Below are 13,017 nucleotides of genomic sequence, written 5' to 3'. Positions count from 1 at the left end.
TTCCCATAGTAATTCCCATACAAACTTTGAAGGGCTTGTGCAGCCTCTATTTTCATCCAAATGAGCTCAAATTTTGGGAGAAGGCATTTAATCTGGTTAGGAATCGAATAAGCGGTGTGGAGCAAAAACGATTTTTTGAACCACGCTACTACCATACCCGAGTAGCGAATAAGAGCATATTTTGATATGGAGATCAAAAAGTGATATGATGTTTGATTGACATAAGTGATAAAAGATCTAAAAATAAAATCAAAAATTTACTCCTGGAACATCATCATCAAATCATATTTAGATTTTGTAAGAACTAACCAATAGCAGCGAACTATTCGTATGATCTTGAAATATCAAATTCTGATATTGTTCAGATGTTCCAGGAACATTTTTCAGATATTATTTTCAGATCTTTTATCTCTTATATCAATCAAAGCAATATCATGTTTTGATCGTCAGTATTTTACCTCTACCCGGGTAATGTTTGATCTAGGAATATCTTTTTCGTCAACCGCCATAAGCTCTCCCTCGCACATTTGTAGGGTGGGAGTTATGTTCTCTAGCCTGTAAGTGTTCGCAGTTCAGTGTGGAGTGATTTTGGAGATTGTGTTGGAAATTGTATCATGATTTGTTATGAAATAGTGCAGGTAGTGTCCGTAAGTGCAGTTTTCTCCGTTAGTTACTAATAGTCCAAAGCTTAGCAGTCAACCGTACCACGCTACCATCTACGCTGATTCCATAACCCACCACAAGAGGGAAGGATCCTGTTGGTAGTTCGAAAGGGGTGGCCACGGTGTACAGAAGGTAGACTGGTAGATTTTTCTGTTGGAATATTTGGGCCAGCCTAATATATGTTGCGATGTTTATCATCTTGCCCTGCGCCGACCCTGCTAAATGTATGTATGCTGATTGTTATTGTTTATACATTGTACATTGTTGTTAATAAATAAACCGACCGCCGCGACGAGCACACGTAAAAAAAAAAAAAGGTCATGGGCCCAGTTGGTGCGGAAGAACCGAAAAAGTGCTGTGAAAGTCGCGGAGTGTGAAATCGTTTCTCCGACGATTGCTTCCTGTGGTGCCGGTCGGTGGGAGAGCTAATTAATTTGGCTCGTTCGGTTGCAATCAGCTGCTGTGTGGAAGAACAGCTGTGACCGGGACAGTGTTGAAAAAGTGGTCGGCGGAAATATTTCCCGTTTGGTTGGAGCGGCGCCTAGAACGATTAAGAAAGTGCCGGTGGCTCCTAGTGCACCATTTTGTCCCGCAGCCGAAGTGAAGAAAGAAGATTACTGTGTGAGAAGTGCCATTTTGTGCAGGAAATCGTTGCCGTAGCCGTGGTGATCGAACGTAAATCGAACTGAAGTGACGGAGTCTGTGTGTACCGCCGTCGGGTACGTTCGCGTGTGTTGTTGGCTGTACCTTCGTGATTACAGTGTGCGCCAACAGAAAAGTGACATTTTTCGAAATGGCTGAAAAAGTTTTTATTTCCCGTCTGGATAATAAAAATTACCAGACGTGGAAGGTGAAAATGGAGATGCTGTTAATCAGTGTCGATCTGTGGCATACGGTTTCGGAAGCAAAACCGGTGCCGGTGACTGCGGCGTGGTCAAAAGATGACCAGAAGGCAAAAGCCTTGATCGTGTTAAATGTGGAAGACAATCAGTTGCCACTGGTGAAAGACGGAAAATCAGCTGTCGAAGTGTGGGAAAAGCTGAAGAAGTACCACGAAAAGGCTACGGTGACGTCGCGAGTGTCGCTTCTGAAGAAACTTTGTAGCTTCAACTACGAAGAAGGTGCGATTATGGAAGAGCACCTGTTCGCGATCGAGGAGTTATTTGATCGGCTTTCGTATGCGGGGCAGAAGATAGAAGAATCGCTACAAGTGGCGATGGTGTACCGGAGTCTGCCGGAATCCTTCAACGGACTGGTGACGGCCTTGGAGAGCCGTCCGGACGCCGATCAGTCGTTGGAGTTCGTGAAGCAGCGGCTGATGGACGAATACCAACGACGGGTGGAAAAACGGCAAGAAGTGTCCGAGGAGCGTCACGACCGGGCGCTGGAAGTGAACAACGGAAGCAAACGAAGCGGACAAGTGCGACAGCGTGTTTGTTACAACTGCCGGAAACCGGGCCACTTCCGGAGAGAGTGCCCAATGCTAAGTGAAAGTGAAAGGAAAGATCCGGAAGTGAAGAAAGCTGCAGTGAGGAAGGATCCCGGAATTTGTTTCGAAGTTGGAGGTGACCGGAAACGGAACAGCTGGTATGTGGACAGTGGCTGCTCGAGCCACATGACTAGTGACCGGAAGTTTTTTAAGAAAATCGACAACAGCGTGAAACAGGAAGTGAACTTGGCGGACGGCTCGGTGCTGAGATCCGCCGGTGTTGGAGAAGGTTTCCTGGAGTGCGTCGATGGAGACGGAAAAAATAACAAAGTGCTCGTGAAGAATGTGCTGTACATCCCGGAGCTGGACTGTGGACTGCTGTCGGTCCGGAAGCTGGCACAGCAGGGACTAAATGTTAACTTTGTGGAGTCGAAGTGCCAGATTGTGAATGCCAGCGGGAAGATTGAAGCCGTCGCGGAGCTTAGTGGAGAGCTGTATGCCCTGAGAGTGGAGATCGGCAACCGCCGGAGAAATACAGCTGGGCATCGCACTGAGGAGGAGTTCCAAGAAGAAGATTTTTATGACTGTTTTGACGAAGGACTCCGATGCTAAGTGTTAAGAACTTTGTGATTCTTTGTGTGATACTTGACGAAGCAGAAGTGTTCGGTGCAGAAGGAGGAACTTTGTGTAGGCTATGTTCTCCAATGTGAACTTTGAAGACTTTGTGTGATTGTTAACTTTGTGGAACTTTGTGATAGTGATGACCAACATCGAGGAGGAGTGTTGGAATATTTGGGCCAGCCTAATATATGTTGCGATGTTTATCATCTTGCCCTGCGCCGACCCTGCTAAATGTATGTATGCTGATTGTTATTGTTTATACATTGTACATTGTTGTTAATAAATAAACCGACCGCCGCGACGAGCATACGTACTTTGTGTTGCCTCCGTGTTCTCCGTCGTACGCGAACTGAAAGTGTCCCGCCGGGTGTGGTTCCGTACTGGGTCGCTTAGTGGTCCTCCCGTCCTCCGTCAACATTTTACAGATTTTAAACCTTGCTTCGATTCAGGTTCTTTTTGAGTGAAAGTAAATTTCTCGAAGTGATCAGAATAATGAGATTGAAATATTGTGAAGAAAAATCTGAATACACAACCGTTTTTCGATGCGGGTCATGTTATTATTCGTGGATACTGTTATTTTCTTTGCATAAGGACGCGAGTGATGTGAGCGGAGCAGATTTATTGGTGGAGTCAAGCATATGCAGCATAAATCCGGTGAGAGGGTTCTAATTATTTGTTTAGTTTTGTGTTCATATCTGTTCCATTCCAAAAATGGGTATACATTTTGACTTCATAGAGTAATAATTTGGGTTTATGTGTTATGTAACTTCTTATAATGTGCAGAATAGTTTTCCTAGTGTTCCGTGCATGTGAGTTAGATGCTTAACTGTCGTAATTCAGCAGAGTGACGTAAGCGCCATTCAAAATGTCGATATTTTTTGGTATATTATATATAATATCTGGGGTAAAAATAACACTGTGATAATCCTGCTGTATTAGAATGCAAGATCTAGTCGTAATCTATCATCTATGGAAAGAAACTTAGAGGATGAGCAAGAGTTTTATGCATAATAACCAAAAAATGGGCCAAAACTATCAATGTCGCTTACGTCACTTTACAGAATTGCGGCAGTTAAGTATGAAACCAAAGAGAGAGATGAGTTTGTATGCAAGGAGGACCCGGGTAGAGGTGAATGGCAAACCAAAAACAAAAGAATAACAAATTTTATTGTCATAACTCATTTTGTCATTCATGAGTTCTTCATGAAGAGCTTAAAACAACATGTGAATAGCATAATATGATATCATAACAAAATATGCCATTCGCTTGTCATTTATCAAATTTGGAAGAATAACTACTGAATGTTTTATTTTGCTATCATAACACATTTTGCAATTGGTGAGGAAAAACTAATCTAGAGTGCGGTGCTGCAATGAGCCCAAAATTTGTCAAATTTGAAATGATAACAATGTTTGCCGAGATCGACGGGAAGGACTGATACTAGATTCTCAACCGAAAAATCAAGTTATACAAATAAATGCCATTAAGATGACGAGGAAACTAAGACGTATTGGGCAGATAACTATTTCGGAGCAGTCTAATAATGGTGTACCTGAACGTTGACCAACCGCATCCTTTGGAGTACCCTTCCACTAACAACACCTAGAACAACACCCATATCGCCTTGACACCTAGGCCCGAGAGGTCTTATAACTTTCTACGTCTTTCTTTAGGTGTCTAACTAACCATCCTTTCATATTCCTAAGCAGTCGCAAGAACGAGGCCAGAACAACTCTAGACTGTTGGAGGATTGCGTCTGTCTTGTTGAGAAGTCAGAGAGAAGTCTCCAATCTTTGTGTTTTGGTATCCGACGGGAAGGAGGCAATCCTCACAACTGTGGTCTATGGCTGTACTACCTACGAAATTTGTGCGACTTGATTAATGCTTATTTTTACTTTTTCAGTAGTAACCAGGTAAATGATTAAACCATGACAATTTCTCGTACGTTTTTTCGCCAAGGAAAGCATCCCATTAAACCCTATCCAATTTCCAACTCCAGATATCTATGAAGTGGGCCAAGTTCTTGGACATATTCTGAGTAGATATCTAATCAACATTTCCTCCCCATCCTCGCTGATCGTAAGGACCTGGCCAGGTGTCGAGAGTTCGTTAAATGAAAGGTTTGTCAAGTCCCAGGCAACTTTTCTGGCGCATTAAACTTCTCTATCGACAGCCACCCCAGGATGTGTACGGTCGGCTATGCTATGCTATAACAAATTTTGCAATTGGTGAGATACTGTTGACCTCTTACGAGTTTGATGAACCTTCGCAGTTTGACACTTATCAAGAACAACATAATGACAAAATTTTATTTTTTGTTATTCTAATGGTAACTTTTGATAGTTGACAGGCGAATAACTAATTTTGATATCAAGAATAATATCAAGAATAAGTTATTTATCTATTAATTTAAAAGCTACAGAATATTTCATGTAATTTAGGGAAATCATAGCATTCAAACTTAAATTTTGATCTGGCTGTTTCCAGAAAGAAATATTTGATCATAACAGGATCAATAGTTTATATAATTGGCTCTATTTTTGCGTTCTGTATTATTGTTTAATACGTTTTATTCAAGGAGGATTCAGGTAAATCTACCATTTCATATAAGACGGTTCAGGTTAATCTATAATTTTCATTTTCTATTTCAGATTTGAAATCGAACACCCAACAAGGATCAAGTTGGGAAAGGAACTAGGCATCAACCAAAAATGTGTATGCACCTGAACGTCGACCAAGCGTTTCCTTTGAACTTTACCCTTCCACTAGCACCTAAATTCCCGTGACGCTTAGGCCTGAAAGAATGTAGAGGTCTCTATGTACTTTCATAGGTGTCCAACTAATCTTCCTTTCCCTTCCCTCAGCTGTCGCAAGGACGTGGCCAGGACAGCACTCGACCGTTGCTGAATTGTGTCAATCTTGTCTAAGAGTCAGAGATTAGTTCCAAATCTTTATGCTTTGGTAACGGACAGGAAGGATGCGACCCTCATAACAGCGATCCAGGGCTGTACCACCTACGAATTTGTGCGACTTGCTTCATGCTAATGCTAATGCTAATGCTAATTTTACAGATTTTAAACCTTCTTAGGGTTACCATCCGTCCTGATTTAGCAGGACATGTCCTGATGTTCGATTAATTTTGGAAAAATATTTCTTAACAAATCCGATGAGTTTTGCTTATTTTCCAGAAAATACATGAAATGTCCTGATTTTTTATACTGTGTTGATGGGAGCCCTAAACCTTCTATACAGACAAGATACAGAGTACAGAAAAAATACAGATTTTCAAAGTGTAGTAGAGTAAGGTGGGGCAAAAGTTCGACCTTAGTTGATAATTCAACCTATTTCAAAAAATCGAAGCAGATAAAAATAAATAAATACCGTGTGGTGATTCTACCATCCATGAGCTAAAATTTTGCTGAACAAAGTTACGCTAAATGTCTTTTCAATTTTGAGTTACAACACTTTTTATATGTGTGTGTTTTATTCGAACTCTTGCCCCACCACTGGGGCAAAAGTTCGAATCTAGTGTTTGTGGAATTTCGCTAACCGTAGCACACTATTTTGACACTTTGGTAATAGGAATACCTGAATCCACTTAATATTTGATGTTAGAACTGGAATACACTTTAAAATTCGATTTGGATTTTACCCAAATCAGGGTTAAATTTACTGCACCAAAAATTAGTAGTTTTCCGCCAAATTCAGATAAAACAACATTTTTTACAACTTTAATCGAATTTTCTCACTAATTCCATCACTCTTGAAGATAATATGTGCATTTTGCAGAATTTTAGGTTTATACCTAAAGTTGCCACATGACTCGAACTTTTGCCCCACAATTCGAACTTTTGCCCCACTATGTGTAAAATACGCTTTCCAAATCTTTTTTGCAAAAAGTTATACATGCTAGAGCATCTTCAAAATATACCTAGTTACGCCCCAAAATAAAATATCGAATTCGATTTCATTAAAATTTCATTCCATCGCATGATACAATTTTTTGATCAAAAACCAACATTTTGTCATAAGTTCTCGAAATATTGATCAATTTTCATAATTTTTGGAGTGAAAGACTCTTTTTAAAAAGAGGTTCGAACAACCTTGACACCCGAAAGAAATAATTTGAATTGAGCTCAAAAACTTCAAAAGAAACTCTTGCCCCACTCGAACTTTTGCCCCACTTTACTCTACAGATTTCTCCAGAAAACATAAAATTTGAAGTTGATTTCAATAAATTTAATGAAAACTTTATAAATTGCTGCTTGAACTTTAATGCAAATTCGTATATTTTTACACATGTTTTAGAAAAAATATCAGTTAAAATTGAAATCCATTCCATTTTTGTTAGTTTCTATTGAAATATAGGACTATCGGTGTCTGCTATTCCTTCAAATTCGGCGACACAGAAAAATCTGTATTGATACAGATTTTTGATAAAATAATCTGGCATCTCTGAAAGAAGGTGATATATTCCCGAAATCTGGCAGCTTTTTGATGACGTTCGTTCATAGATGATCTAGTACTCCACACCAATTTGATCAACCTGAAAGGTGATAAGAACGACATGGTACCTACATGGAGTACTATTCATGACAGTACCTAAATGTCTAGGTATGATTCATTATGTCCTGAGTGTCGCGGACTGACTCAATATGCTCTCTCATCGGGAGCCAAACATTGAAGATGGAGGTCATGTTAAACCTTGTGTGATTGATTGAAGAGTATTGTTATCTAGGTGCTGCGGATATAATCAAAACTGTTGTCACGATATCTCCATTTGCCGCTGTCAAGCCGTTGAAAAGCGAGGAGAAGGATAAACATAGTTTTGAGCCTATTTTAGCTAATTTTGTAACAACTATCCATCAAAATTTCCATCGCGAATGGAAAATAATAAACTTTGAACACGAGAACAAAATCGGAATAATGGTGGATTGATCATGTTTACGATTTCCGAACAGCGTCGCGACGGCGTGTTTGACAACCGCGCTGAGAGAGGTGGTTGCAAGAAAATTGAACGCTCGTGCGTGTTTACAAGCTGTGTGCCGGGAGTGTGTAGGTGTGTGTTAGCTAGCTTGAAAAATAAAACCGTTTCTATTCGCAGCACCCAGTTGTCAACGATTTGAAATCGCCTAAACTACGAGCGTTGATACAGAAGATCATGAAAGGCATGTATGGTAACAGCCATTTGTACGCTCATTTACTTTCGTCGAGCTATTTCGGACCGGTAATGGTGAAGGTCGGCCCCAGTCAGATGAAAAGATGGGTTGCCCTCTTCATCTGTCTCACCATCCGTGCCGAGGTGGTCTAGGAGCCGCTATACCAGAGGCGGAAGCATTGATCATTGCCTGGCCTATAACGTATATTCCATAGAATCAGCTAATCAGTAAGCTATCACCTCAAATTACTTTCTTCTGGGATCTTTCAACGGCGACAAGGTGGCACCTTTCGGACCATTAGACAACCCGAAGGCTTGGCGAAGCGGATGAAGACTTGTTCAATCAATCACTCAGGCGTTCTGGGCTAGATGGCTGAAGGAGTATCTGCCTGTGATTACCCGACAAGAAAAATTGTTAGTGGACAAGCTAAACATAGTAGAAGGAGATTTGGTGTTGGTTGTGAGCGGACCAGCGAGGGCCCAGTGCGTGAGAGGATTTGTAGAGGAAGTAGTAGTTCATGGACGGGGCAGAAGAGTCCATCAAGCGATCGTCCGGACGGCGTCACGAGTTCTACGTCGATCTACTGAAGCAAGCGCTGCCTGACATGTGAGAAAGTGGCGAACTTGTCGCAGAAGCAGGTGGGAACCGGAGGCTGGAGAAGCTGTCACTACGAGACTGTGGCCAGTCGATGCGATGGTCACTGTACTTGGTCATCACGCATCTGCTTCACTCGTCTCGAGTCCCATATTCTGCAACACTTCCGCGACTGCTTCTCGTTCCAGCATCGGGTCGATTGTTTCAGCCTGTAAATTCTCCTGCTCGCCTTAAGCCGCATATCCCGGTCACTGCCTCATATAGGATTTTCTCGCTGATGTTGCCGTACAGATAAACGGTTCGGTCTTCAAGATGCTTATGCACGAGATTCCTTTACCCAGTCAACACCAAAAGAGGCATGCCGCGTTACCGGGGCGAAAACGTCCCCGAAGTCTACGCCAGGAGTCTGCGTAAATGCCTGCGCCACAATTCGGGCTTTCTAGCGCACGATCTCGTTTAAATACCCAAGTCAAACTAGTTCCCAAGAATCACTTTTCTTGTGTGATGCCATCATACTATCTATAGCTGCCACTCAGTACAAACAATATTGGAATACATAGTTTGGAGCCATGTCGTCAAACTAAATTGTGTGCCATCTCTAGAGGTGGCAAAGTGTCTATAACTCACCTGTTTAAGGCCAAGGTATTTGGAGTACATAGCTCAAATTTTATAGAGCCCCGTTTTTTAGAACCGTTGAAATGATATGTCTGAAAATGCATCATGCTAATTGTTCAGTGGTTGTCAACAGCGTGATGCATTTTCATCCAAATCCGTTCAACGGTTCCTAAAAACGGTGCTCTAGAAAATTTGAGCTATGTACTCCAAATACCTTGTCCTTAAGCAGAATTGCAACATGCTAGTCAATGCATTGACTGGCCACTGCCGACTCAGCTATCACATGGCGAATATTCAGCAAGCTAATTCATTTGCATGTGATAGCTGTGAATCCGATTATGGAACTTCGTATCATTTGATATGTAACTGTCCAGTTTTTGCGCAACTGTGTTTCCGAGTACAGGTCGGACTCGATTATCCGGACCGAAGTCGGGTTTTGGCCCATCCCAAAATAATATGTCGCAAACGGAATGCTCTAAGAAGCTGAAATTTTGACTGATTACAAATCAAAGTGTTGAAATGACAAAATGTCAAAATTTCAGCATAATAGAGCATTTCATTCCTCAGATATATGTTTGAGGAGCATCAGAAGCCGACTTCGGACAATCGAGTCCGACCTGTACTCAGTAAACACTTACTAAGTGAAACTGGCATCAGAAACCTGAATCTTCAGGATATTCTGTTGTTCTTAACCCGCTGTGGTAAAGAGGTATAGGCTCTCTTTACGCTTTATGCGTTATCACAGTGCTTTTTCCAGGGCGCTGTTTGAACCTATTATGGTACGATTATGCGTTTACTACGATCCTATTTCCTTACCTTCCTTTTCTCTATCCCTGATGAATAGGCTCGTGTTCATGGCGATGGCACAAATTTCCCAAATGGAGGAGAACGTGCCTCTGGAGTAGGTCGGCTGATACCTGATACAAGGAATATCTCCTTGAATTCTATCAGGAATTGCTCCAGATAGAATTCCTCCTGTGATCCTTCCAGGAATTCATCCAGAAAATGGAACAAGAATTCCTACATGAATTCCATCATTTCCTCAGGAATTTTACTAGGAATTCCACCAAGACTTCTTCCATGAATTCCTTCTGGAATTTCTCCAGTAGCTCTACCAAGAAGTCTACCAAGAATTCCTCCAGGAATTCCTTCAGTATTCTTAAAGTAATTCCAACAATAATTCTTCCAGGAATTCCGCATGAGATTCCTCCAGGGATTCCACCAGCAATTCCTTCATGAATTCAATCAATTTCTCAGGAATTTCACTAGGAATTCGATCAGGAATTCCTCCAAGAATTTCACGAAGAATTCTTTCATGAATTCCTTCAGGATTTCTTCCAGGAACTCCTTCCGGAAGTCTACCAGGAATTCCTGCAAAAATTTCTCCAGGAATCCCACTAGGAATTCTTCTAGGAATCTCACCAGGAATGTTCTTGGAATAATTCCTGGAGAAATCCTGGTGGAATTCCTGAAGTAAATACAGGAGTAAGGACTGTTCATTAAAGAAAGTGGACATCTGTTTACCAATAGTTTAGAGTTAAAACTAAACAAAAAGTTGTGAATTTTTACTCAGTGTGTAAACACATTGTTCACTTTGGCAACACACTCAAAGAAAACTGAAAAAAGTGAGAAATTTCGAGCGATGGATCGAATTAGCTTAGCGACTAGCTTTTAATTCTGCACAAATGGTGTTCCAAAAAGTTGTCATTTCGAGAATTGGCATACTAATACACTTACGGGACCGTAATTTTTCAACGCTGAGCAGGGGACATATGTGCCGGATGATGTAGGATACATCAGAACCGAAAAAAATGGGAAAAAGTTTTTGGTGTGGCAAGCCAATTGTTCATGCGGCTCAAAGAGTTCTTCGTATTTCACAACAAGAACAATCAACGGTGAAAATAACAAAAATGAATGCAGAAAAAAACGACTTCTACCCATCTACCGAATACATACGGATCCCCCATTGTTTTGGTCGGATCTGGCATCCGCTTATTACGCTTCTTCGACACTAGAGATGCTCAAGACGGATAAAGTCGATTTTGTTGAAAAATGACAAAATGCACCAAACTTCCCTGAACTGTGTCCTGTAAAAAATACTGAACAATAATTAAGCAGCATCTCAAGAAAGATGGAAGAGAAACAAGCTCTGTTGATTGCTTCAAGAAAATTTGGTCTGCGGCACAACGAAAAGTTACGGAGAAAGTTGTGCAGAATCTAATGGGAGATATCAAGAGGAAAGTCCGAGCGTTCTTCGGAAATGCGAAGTAAATATTCAAACTCACGTGAATTCGGCCACAAGTATGTTGATTGTCATTTATAAAAAAATAAACTTATGAATTTGTTCAAAAATAAATGTTTTCTATTGAAAAACCGGTGTCCACTTTCTTTAATGAACAGTCCTTAATTCCTAGAGAAATTCCTGGTGAGATTCCTAGATTCCAGGAAGTCAACAAGGAATTTCTTTAGGAATTCGACCTGGAAGTCCAGGTCCTCCAGGAATTTCACTTGGAATTCCTCCAGGAGATCCACCAGGAATTTCTCCGGAAATTCCATCAGAAAGTCAACAGGGAACCCCTCTAGGAATTTCCCTGGAACTTCTCCAGGAATTTCACTTGGGATTCCATTACGGCGCTGTCCATAAACTTCGTAGACTCATTTTTTGTCATCTCAGACCCCCTCCCCCTCCCGAAAGCTTTCTTACAAAATTTATATTTATTTGTATGGACCGTAGACTTTCTACAAACCCTCCTCTCCCTCCATTTGAGTCTACGTAGTTTATGGACAGGCCCTAGGAATTCCACTAGGAATGTTCCAGGAAATCCAACGAAATTCAAAAGCACACATTAATGAATTCCAAAAATTCCTCAGGAATTTCACTAGGATCACTAGGATAGGCATTCTTCCATGAATTCCTTCTGGAATTCCTCCAAGAACTCCACGAAGAAGTCTACAAGGAATTCCTCAAGAAGTTCCTCCAGGAATTCCATCAGTATTCTTCAAGTAATTCTAACAAGAATTTCTCCATGAATTCCCCCAATTCCTCAGGAATTTCACCAGAAATTCATCCTTGAATTCCCTCAGGAATTCCTCTATCAACTCCACCAATAAATCTACCAGGAATTCCTCCAATTCCTCCATGAATTTCACCAGGAATTCGTCCAGAAATTCCAACAAGAATTCCTCCAGGAATTCCTCAAGGAATCCCTCCAGGAATTCCACCAGAAATTGCTCCACGAATTTCACCAATTCCTCAGGAATTTCACCAGGAATTCTTCTATGAATTCCTTCACGAATTTCTCCAGCAATTCTACCAAGAATTCCTGCATGATGGAATCCCCATCAGTATCTATCAAGCATTTTCAACAATAACTCCTCCAAGAATTCCGCATGGGATCCGTCCACGAATTCCACCTGGAATTCCTCCATGATTTCAACCAATGTCTTAGGAATTTTACTAGAAATTCCATCAGGAATTCCTCCAAAAATTTCACCAGGAATTCAATCATAAATTCCTTCAGGAACTTTTTTCAGAAGCCTACCAGAAATTCCTCCACGAATTCCACCAAGATTTGCTCTAAAAATTCTATCAGGAATACCTCCAGGAAGTCAACCAGGAATTCCTCTAGGAATTCGACCTGGAACTTCAATTCCTCCACGAATTTCACCTGGAATTCCTTCAGGAGATCCATCAGTAATTTCTCCGGGAATTCTATCAAGAAGTCAACTGGGAATCCCTCCAGGAATTTAACTTGGAATTTCACCAGGTATTCCACCAGTAATGTTCCAACGAAAGCTAAAAACGCACATCCTGACCGGTGTGAGTTACTGACGGAATCCACCCTATTTATTTACTTCACGGATGACAGACATAGTTCGAAAGCAGTGCTAGACTGCTGGGACATGTTCGGATCACACCACCAACCACACCCAGC

The sequence above is a fragment of the Aedes albopictus genome, chromosome 1, assembly GCF_035046485.1.
Source record: "Aedes albopictus strain Foshan chromosome 1, AalbF5, whole genome shotgun sequence".
Classification (NCBI taxonomy): Eukaryota; Metazoa; Arthropoda; class Insecta; order Diptera; family Culicidae; genus Aedes; species Aedes albopictus.
This window is presented reverse-complemented; position numbering follows the sequence as displayed.